General features: G+C 43.6%; 1 pseudogene; it reads right to left on the bottom strand.

Annotated features, from left to right (window-relative positions):
* Nucleotides 1-6,379: 6,379 nt before the first annotated feature.
* On the bottom strand, nucleotides 6,380-6,497 carry LOC124597705 (annotated as a pseudogene).
* Nucleotides 6,498-10,870: the final 4,373 nt, after the last annotated feature.

The following is a 10,870-nucleotide window of genomic DNA, read 5'->3' as shown; positions in this document are numbered from 1 at the left end:
TGTATGTTCCACATCCATCCCTAATCCACCGGAGCTATTTCAACCAAACCTGGAACACATATACCCTTACTATCAGGCAACAATTGCTATTGGGTTAAGAACCATCAAGCTACCATAGTACAGGCTGTCGCATCATACATGACGTTTAAAGTTATTGCTTCTTTGCTAATAATCCTTTTCGCAACATATTTCACAGACAGTGTCCACATAAGTTATGCCACTGTATGTACCTACACAAATACATCGTCGTATGATACACAGTTCAAGAGGTATCATGTCACATGAGATGCCGCATCATAGGTGAAGTTTTCAAATGTTCAAATGTGTGTGAAATCTTATGGGACTTAACTGCCAAGGTCATCAGTCCCCAAGCTTACACACTACTTAACCTAAATAATCCTAAGGACAAACACACACACACCCATGCCCGAGGGAGGACTCGAACCTCCGCCGGGACCAGCCGCACAGTCCATGACTGCAGCGCCCCAGACCGCTCGGCTAATCCCGCGCGGCAGGTGAAGTTTTAATTCATGTATTTTTTACTAATAAGACACTCCGGTCGAGTCAACTTAAGGGAATCCGTAACACCTAGCTGCGCTTCTGACAGGTTTCAAACGCGAACCGCAAACTGCTGTAGACGAAAGCTATAGCTGTCTATAGAGCTATGAAGAGGCGCTGACATAGAGACTTTCACAAACTCGCGTTGCAGACACGCGAATCAATGCTTCCAGGGTACAGAAACTGTCTGGGACACTGCACGTATACAGTTGTGCATTATGCATATTTCTTTGTACCACTGATTCATAATTTAAAAGGCGTCTTTACGACCACATGAAAATGGAATTTTTCCATATTACACTACAAATACAGTTCACTTTTTGCTTTCGTTTGTAATAGAAAATTGGTGGAAAGAATACCCGGACAATACAGGATTTGTCAGCTAGTTTTAACAGTAAGCCACTCCGTGATACGCAATACCTCTCTTGTTGCGCCCCCATGACACTCTCGAGCCTACTAAACGAACGTGTTGCGGCGGCGCGGTTCCTTCCGTCCCTTTGCGACGAACCTGCACCTACCTGTGAACATTGTCTCAACAGATCATCAGTAGGGAAGCCGAGCGAAACATACTGTACTTCGACGTGAACCTGGCTGCAATTAAAGTCACTAATCTACGTTTCGGGAGAAAGTTTCCACACGAAATGAGAGGTTGGAAATTTTGTCCTTAATTAATATATCCTGAAACTTAGGTGAACAAGTATCACTGCCAAGCCCGTGCTAGTCTTAACACAGTCACTCACAATACCTCTGACTCACGTTAACAAGTTTATGGTGTTGCACTTCCCGAAAACGTAATAGCTACAAAAATACGGATTGTTTTTGATTGAGAATGCACCCCAAATATTAAGTCTGTCGGTACCTAATACAGTCACAGTTTTTAGCCACAGTTTTTTTCAATACGTCACACGGAATTTATGTCTTTTCCCGTCACAAAATTCGCTTAAAAATTCCGAAATTTCTACACACACAGCGGTTTTACAATACTTTTTATGTATGAAACACTGCTAGATCCGGCAACTTATGATTTCCATCGGAACTACTACTACACACGTCCGATCTGTTTCATGGCTAGGCTGCCACTCCTCTCTAGAATACTCTAAGTCTTCTCTACCAGCAGAGAAAGGCGCGCGAAGAATATTGCTTTACCATTGGTCAGTTTACTCAACAGCCAATACCAAAACAACATTCTCCCTCGTCAGTCCGCGCTTTTCATCAATAACCAATCGCAAAATAGTAAACCTAACGACTGAACTTTTTACCGATGTAATTATCTAATATGCTGAAGTTTTGTTTATGCATAAAGTTATTTACTATTGTTATTTCTACCGGAATTAACTTTCCCTTTACCATAAACTTACTTTAAAAATCTATTTTACAAAAATCCCCTTTGTCCACATCCATACTTCTTCGATATGTTCCCACACTAAATCCCACTACATAACTCGTTAAACAATTATCTTCATATTAACCTTAAACCACACTCACGCATCATTCATACTGCTGACACACATTAATAACGTTTTACATACACAAAATGACATAATAACACTTTATGAAAATACTAGAACAGTTTATGAAAAACATTCTATTGCTTTAGTGCACTCTAGTGGGCACAATCGAAACTAAATCACAGTCCCGTATCCAATACTGTCCTCTATCGGCTGATACATCAACTACGTGCACGTCCAGTCTCGCGTCACCATCTGTCACTATCCAGCTCTGAGACACATCTCCCACTTAACCGCCTCCGCGGCAGGATCGGTATACGACGCTACGCCTTGCTGTGACCAAACGCGCTTGTCTTCTCTGGACCTACTCTACTTCCTCTGTCAATCTCATTTGGCAAACGGTTCCATACTGAGAAGCCGGCCAGTGTGGCCGAGCGGTTCTAGGCGCTTCAGTTTGGAACCGCGCGACCGCTACAGTCGCAGGCTCGAATCCTGCCTCGGGCATGGATGTGTATGATGTCCTTAGGTTAGTTAGGTTTAAGTAGTTCTAAGTTCTAGGGGACTGATGACCTCAGATGTTTAGTCCCATATTGCTCAGAGCCATTTGAACCATTTGAACCATATTGAGAAGCAGCACTCAACTACGGTCGATCAAGGGTTTTGTGAGCGACCTCCTTCATGGTTGGACTACATTTCCTGAACATTCTTCCAACGAATCTCACTCTCGTGTCTGCCTCTTCTACGACTAGTTTTGCACTGAGGTGACAAAAGTAATGGAATAGCGATATTTACAGGTACAGCTGGCAGGAGGATCATATCCGCAAGGTATAAAAGGGCAGTGCATTGTCGGAGTTGTCATTAGTACTCCCGTGTGAAAAGGTTTACGACGCGGTTAAAGCAGCACGACGAGAACTAACACACTTTACTGAACACGGAATTGCAGTTGGAGCTAAACGCATGGGTCATTCCATTTCTAAAATCCTTAGGGAAATCAATATTCCAACATCCACAGTGTCAAGAGCATGCCAAAAATAGCAAATTTCGGGCATTACCTCTAACCAAGCACACGCAGTGGCTGAAGGCCTTCACTTAACGAGCGAGAGCAGCGGCGTCTACGTAGAGTTGTCAGTGATGACATATAAGTAACACTACATCTACATCTACATCTACATTGATACTCCGCAAGCCACCCAACGGTGTGTGGCGGAGGGCACTTTACGTGCCACTGTCATTACCTCCCTTTCCTGTTCCAGTCGCGTATGGTTCGCGGGAAGAACGACTGTCTGAAAGCCTCCGTGCGCGCTCTAATCTCTCTAATTTTACATTCGTGATCTCCTCGGGAGGTATAAGTAGGGGGAAGCAATATATTCGATACCTCATCCAGAAACGCACCCTCTCGAAACCTGGCGAGCAAGCTACACCGCGATGCAGAGCGCCTCTCTTGCAGAGTCTGCCACTTGAGTTTATTAAACATCTCCGTAACGCTATCGCGGTTACCAAATAACCCTGTGACGAAACGCGCCGCTCTTCTTTGGATCTTCTCTATCTCCTCCGTCAACCCGATCTGGTACGGATCCCACACTGATGAGCAATACTCAAGTATAGGTCGAACGAGTGTTTTGTAAGCCACCTCCTTTGTTGATGGACTACATTTTCTAAGCACTCTCCCAATGAATCTCAACGTGGTACCCGCCTTACCAACAATTAATTTTATATGATCATTCCACTTCAAATCGTTCCGCACGCATACTCCCAGATATTTTACAGAAGTAACTCCTACCAGTGTTTGTTCCGCTATCATATAATCATACAATAAAGGATCCCTCTTTCTATGTATTCGCAAAACATTACATTTGTCTATGTTAAGGGTCAGTTGCCACTCCCTGCACCAAGTGCCTACCCGCTGCAGATCTTCCTGCATATCGCTACAATTTTCTAATGCTGCAACTTCTCTGTATACTACAGCATCATCCGCGAAAAGCCGCATGGAACTTCCGACACTATCTACTAGGTCATTTATATATATTGTGAAAAGCAATGGTCCCATAACACTCCCCTGTGGCACGCCAGAGGTTACTTAACGTCTGTAGACGTCTCTCCATTGATAACAACATGCTGTGTTCTGTTTGCTAAAAACTCTTCAATCCAGCCACACAGCTGGTCTGATATTCTGTAAGCTCTTACTTTGTTTATCAGGCGACAGTGCGGAGCTGTATCGAACGCCTTCCGGAAGTCAAGAAAAATAGCATCTACCTGGGAGCCTGTATCTAATATTTTCTGGGTCTCATGAACAAATAAAGCGAGTTGGGTCTCACACGATCGCTGTTTCCGGAATCCATGTTGATTGTTACATAGTAGATTCTGGGTTTCCAAAAACGACCTGATACTCGAGCAAAAAACATGTTCTAAAATTCTACAGCAGATCGACGTCAGAGATATAGGTCTATAGTTTTGCGCATCTGCTCGACGACCCTTCTTGAAGACTGGGACTATCTGTGCTCTTTTCCAATCATTTGGAACCCTCCGTTCCTCTAGAGACTTGCGGTACACGGCTGTTAGAAGGGGGGCAAGTTCTTTCGCGTACTCTATGTAGAATCGAATTGGTATCCCGTCAGGTCCAGTGGACTTTCCTCTATTGAGTGATTCCAGTTGCGTTTCTATTCCTAACATTGCGTGAAGTAAGCGCAGAAATCTGTGTGGGACGTATCATGAATGCAACCGTTAGCACAGAGCGGCGAAATTTGTCGTTAGTGGGCTATGGCAGCAGACGACCGACGCGAATGCCTTTACTAACAGCACGACGTCGCCTGCATCCCATCTCCTTGACTCGTGACCATATCGATTGGACTCTAGACTAGTGGAAAACCGTAGCATTGTCAGATGAGTCCCTGTTTCAACTGGCAAGAGCTGATGACAAGTTTCGAGTGTGGCGTAGACCCTGCGAATCCATGGACCCTAGTTGTCGTCAAGGCACTGTGCAAACTGGTGATGGCTCTATAATTGTGTGGACGGTGTTTACATGGAATGGGCTGAGTCCTCTCGTCCAACTGAACCGATCATTCACTAGAAATGGCCAAGTTCGGCTACTTCATTTTCAGCCTTTCATAGACTTCATGTTCCCAAAAATGACATCGGCCACAATTGTTTGCGAGCAGTGTAATGAACATTCTGGACGATTCGAGCGAATGGTTTGGCCACCGGATGATCCGTTGTGAGGCACATCCAAGATTTATAGGACATAATCTTGAGGTCAGTTCGTGCAGAGAAACCTGCATCGGCAACACACTCGCCGTTATGTACAGCTATAGAGGCATCATGGCTCAAACTTTCTGCAGGGGTATTTCAGCGACTTTTTGAGACCATGCCGCATCGAGTTGCGAGTTCTAAAAGAAGGTCCGACACGATATTAGGACGTATGGCATTGTGGCGAAACAAGCGATGTGTCATATGACAGATACAGAGGCCAGCGGGTGTGGCGGGACTTACCCCAGTTCACTGCCACTAGTGCCACGTCAGCATAAAGTGCCGGTGCGTAGCATAAATCTAAGAATTAATTTAAAAATTAAAGTAATTTTTCCAAACTTTGTCAATATATGCTTCTGTATATTAACGTTAAAACTGTTAAATCTCAAAATGATCAAATGAATATTTTTCGCTAAATACATTGTTTTAAGAAAAAAATTAGTGGTGCTAAGTAATGAAGCCAGAAAGCCAAAAATTGTTCAGAATGTGTAAATGTATGTCACAATCAAAAATTACGATCTCAATTTGATCGGTGCAGTATTTTCGTCAAAATCGGTGTTTTTACGCAAAATTGAAGACGCTAAATATTAGATTTAGAAAGATGAAAATTCTTATGTAATCACATTAACTATGGTACTCCTTTAAGCCACCAGTTATAGTTTCCAAGTAAATTACTAAAAACTAAATTTCGAACTAAACTAAAAACTCCTCCCGAACAGGCTATGAAGGTCCAACGGTACCGACCGGCCGCCGTGTCATCCTCAGCCCATAGGCGTCACTGGATGCAGATGTGGAGGGGCAAATGGTCAGCACACCGCGCTCGCGGCCGTATGTCAGTTCAAAAAATGGTTCAAATGGCTCTGAGCACTATGGGACTCAACTGCTGAGGTCATAAGTCCCCTAGAACTTAGAACTAGTTAAACCTAACTAACCTAAGGACATCACACACATCCATGCCCGAGGCAGGATTCGAACCTGCGACCGTAGCGGTCGCGCGGTTCCAGACTGTAGCGCCAGAAACGCTCGGCCACCAGCGGCCGGCGCCGTATGTCAGTTTACGAGACCGGAGCCGCTACTTTTCAGTCAAGTAGCTCCTCAGTTTGTCTCACAAGGACTAAGTGCACCCTGCTTGCCAACAGCGCCGGGCAGACTGGATGGTCACCCATCCAAGTGCTAGCCCAGCCCGACAGCGCTTAACTTCGGTATTCTGACGGGAACCGGTGTTACCACTGCGGCAAGGCCGTTGGAAAATTTGGAACAGAAGTGTCCTTATTCACGGTAGGTTAAGTATCATTTGTATTTATGATAGAAAGTTCTGTAGCAGCACTTTATTGCAGTCATTAAATAACAGAGCGGTACCAAGTTTTAAGAATTTAGTGTAAATAACAATCAACCCAAGAAGTCTTAAGGAAGTAGTTCAGAGGTCGTGTTCTACTGTCGGTTCCGTTCTAAAAATTATAACCGGCAAAGTTTAAATGAAGTCGAGCTGAAAGTTTTCCAATAACTAAAAAAATATGAAAATTTTAAAGTGATACACAACAGAGTTCTTAAATAAAACGTGGCCCAGAAAGTGGCCATTTAGATGCTGCCGACTGTGCCTAGAGCGGTTGTCAGTATATGTTCTGTCCGGCCGTCCGCTGTGTCCATATATAAATACGGCGAGAGAGGAAGTGAAGGGACACACTTCGCAATGCGCTATCAATCTGCCCGTGTCACTCAAACGCTGGCTTACGCGCTGCCTCTGATGACGTCAGAGCTAGGTACCTACCAGACGTGTTCGGTAGAAGTAGGAAGTGGACTGGCGAGGGCTACACAACGCCCTGGATCGCTTAGATTGCACGGAAGTAACTGTTTGGGTGCCGCCCGCTGTGTTGACAAAACCGCGTGGCAAGTACTGAAATTATTTACCACTTTTGTGGCGAGCAATTAATTTGGATGATTAGAAGCCAGGGCGATAGATCATTTTACTTGGCACTTAACGTAGAGATAACCTCTGAACTACTAATCTATATCTACGTCTACATCCATACTCCGCAAGCCAACTGACGGTGTGTGGCGGAGGGTACCTTGAGTACTTCTATCGGTTCTCCCTTCTATTCCAGTCTCGTATTGTTCGTGGAAAGAAAGATTGTCGGTATGCCTCTGTGTGGGCTCAAATTTCTCTGATTTTATCCTCATGGTGTCTTCGAGAGACATACGTAGGAGGGAGCAATATACTGCTTGACTCTTCGGTGAAGGTATGTTCTCGAAACTTCAACAAAAGCCCGTACCGAGCTACTGAGCGTCTCTCTTGCAGGGTCTTCCACTGGAGTTTATCTATCACCTCCTAACGCTTTCGCGATTACCAAATGATCCTGTAACGAAGCGCGCTGCTCTCCGTTGGATCTTCTCTATCTCTTCTATCAACCCTATCTGGTACGGATCCCACGCCGGTGAGCAGTATTCAAGCAGTGGGCGAACAAATGTACTGTAACCTACTTCCTTTGTTTTCGGACTGCATTTCCTTAGGGTTCTTCCAATGAATCTCAGTCTGGCATCTGCTTTACCGACGATTAATTTTATATGGTCATTCCATTTTAAATCACTCCTAATGCCTACTCCCAGATAATTTACGGAATTAACTGCTTCCAGTTGCTGACCCGCTATATTGTAGCTAAATGATAAAGGATCTTTCTTTCTATGTATTTGCAGCACATTACACTTGTCTTCATTGAGATTCAATTGCCATTCCCCGTACCAAGCGTCAATTCGTTACAGATCCTCCTGTATTTCATACAATTTTCCATTGTTACAACCTTTCGATATACTACAGCATCATCCGCAAAAAGCCTCAGTGAACTTCCAATGTTATCCACAAGGTCATTTATATATATTGTGAAAAGCAACGGTCCTACAACAATCCCCTGCGACACACCTGAAATCACTCTTACTTCGGAAGACTTCTCTCCATTGAGAGTGACATGCTGCGTTCTCTTATGTAGGAACTCTAATTGGGCTGCTTCAGACAGGGATATTATTATTGTTATCACGAATATCATCAAGGTTGTATGTGTGAACTATTACAGAATATATTGATCAATTATAACTCAAAACTTTTATTCATAGACATAGTCCCTGATCCCGCAGAATAATTAATTAGCAGGAACATTTTCTTTCAGTGAGCACAAGAATAATGTGGACTTGCAGACTGGAAATTATGGTCAGTATGACAGCAAAAATAGTGTTCAGGCTCTTGACCAAGGGGATTATTCCGCTCGCCGCCCCACACCATGTCTTTTGTCACCTAAGAATAAGATCGTCGTTCCCCCTTAAACCACTCTGAACACATACCACCAGACATTTTAAAGGCTGCGATTGCTTCCACAGACTGCTTGGCAATTGCGTAATCGTGCTATAATGTTCTTTCCTCCTGTTTATGCCCAATACGTTACAAAAAAAATGGTTCAAATGGCTCTGAGCACTATGGGACTCAACTTCTGAGGTCATCAGTCCCCTAGAACTTAGAACTACTTAAACCTAACTAACCTAAGGACATCACACACATCGATGCCCGAGGTAGGATTCGAACCTGCGACCGCAGCGGTCCCGCGGTTCCAGACTGTAGCGCCTAGAACCGCACGGCCACAATACGTTACAGAAATCGCCTGAAAAATGTAGGCACAACGAAAGGACATGCGAAGAAACTTTAGCTAACAGAAGAAATCAACTGATCGCTTAAAGAATAAAGAACAAAAATTCTCAGGATAAGATAGGTATACATCAATATAAGTCACTTAGGAACGAAATAAATTTGAAGTCCAATGGAAGCAAAGGCAAAACGGCTATAGAAAAGCTGTGAAACTTAAAAAAAAAATAAAATAAAGCAATGGTTGTCGGAAGGACTGATTCAGCAAATAGAAAAGTCAAAACAATCACTGATGAAATTAGAAGCAAAGGTATAAACATGAAGAGCGCAGGAGTAATTTCTCTGTTAAACGTGGAGTAGAAAGCACATAGGTGAACAGAATACAATGCAGATTTCTATGAGAGAGAGGAATTATCTGCTTGCGTGATGAACCAAGAAACTGAAGTGACTGGAATACGTAACGGATGCAATATTAAATTCAGGCTTTAACTCAGCTGTGGAAGAGTACAATCAAATAAGGCAATAGACGTATACAGGGTGAGTCACCTAACGTTACCGCTGGATATATTTCGTAAACCACATCAAATACTGACGAACCGATTCCACAGACCGAACGTGAGGAGAGGGGCTAGTGTAATTGTTTAATACAAACCATACAAAAATGCACGCAAGAATGTTTTTTAACACAAACCTACGTTTTTTAAATGGAACCACGTTAGTTTTGTTAGCACATCTGAACATATAAACAAATACGTAATCAGTGCCGTTTGTTGCATTGTAAAATGTTAATTACATCCAGAGGTATTGTAACCTAAAGTTGACGCTTGAAACATTGTCCTCACTTCATTGCAGGGGCCCAAACAGCTGCAACATACATCGCGTTTCTACAGAATGATCTGCCAACGTTGCTCGAAAATGTCCCACTGGAAACGCGTCGACGTATGTGGTATCAGCATGATGGTGCACCTGCACATTCCGCAATGAACACTAGGCTGACTCTTGACGGTATGTTCGAAGGGCGTTTCATAAGACGTAGAGGACGCATAAATTGCCAGTCCGTTCTCCTGATCTTACACCTCTGGGCTTCTTTCTGTGGGGTACGTTAAAGGAGAATGCGTACCGTGATGTGCCTACAACCCCAAAGGATATGAAACAACGTATTGTGGCAGCCTGCGGCGACATTACACCAGATGTACTGCGGCGCGTACGACATTCATTACGCCAGAGATTGCAATTGTGTGCAGCCAATGATGGCCACCACATTAAACATCTATTGGCCTGACATGTCGGGACACACTCTATTCCACTCCGTAATTGAAAACGGAAACCACATGTGTACGTGTACCTCACCCCTCATGGTAATGTACATGTGCGTCAGTGGAAAAGACCACTAAAAAGGTGTTAACATGTGGCCGTAATGTGCTGTTCCAGTCTCTTCTGAACCTAAGGACCATCACCGTTCCCTTTGGATCCCTACGTAATTCTGTGCTCTCCGATACACACGATCGAACAGCGGAGGAGTGGTACTCAAGCGTCAACTTTAGGTTACAATATCTCCGGATGTAATTAACATTTTACAATGCAACAAACGGCACTGATTACGTATTTGTTTATATGTTCAGATGTGCTAACAAAACTAACGGGGTTCCATTTAAAAAAACGTAGGTTTGTGTTAAAAAACATACTTCCGTGCATTTTTTTATGGTTTGTAGTAACCAGTTACACTAGCCCCTCTCCAAACGTTCGGTCTGTGGAATCGATTCGTCAGTATTTGATGTGGTTTACGAAATATATCCAGCGGTAATGTTAGGTGACTCACCCTGTATATTATCCCTTCCGAATTTCTAAGTTTATTAGCGGAAGTGGAAACCAAACGACTATTCAAGTTGGCATGTATAATCTATTAAACTGAACACATTCCATAAGAGTTTCGGAAAAATATCACCCACACAATACCAAACATAGCTACAGCAGATAAGTGCGACAGTTACCGTAC

This window comes from Schistocerca americana, chromosome 2 (genome assembly GCF_021461395.2).
Source record: "Schistocerca americana isolate TAMUIC-IGC-003095 chromosome 2, iqSchAmer2.1, whole genome shotgun sequence".
NCBI classification, from domain to species: domain Eukaryota; kingdom Metazoa; phylum Arthropoda; class Insecta; order Orthoptera; family Acrididae; genus Schistocerca; species Schistocerca americana.
The sequence above is the reverse complement of the archived record's forward strand: the minus strand, read 5'-3'. Positions and strand labels throughout refer to the sequence as shown.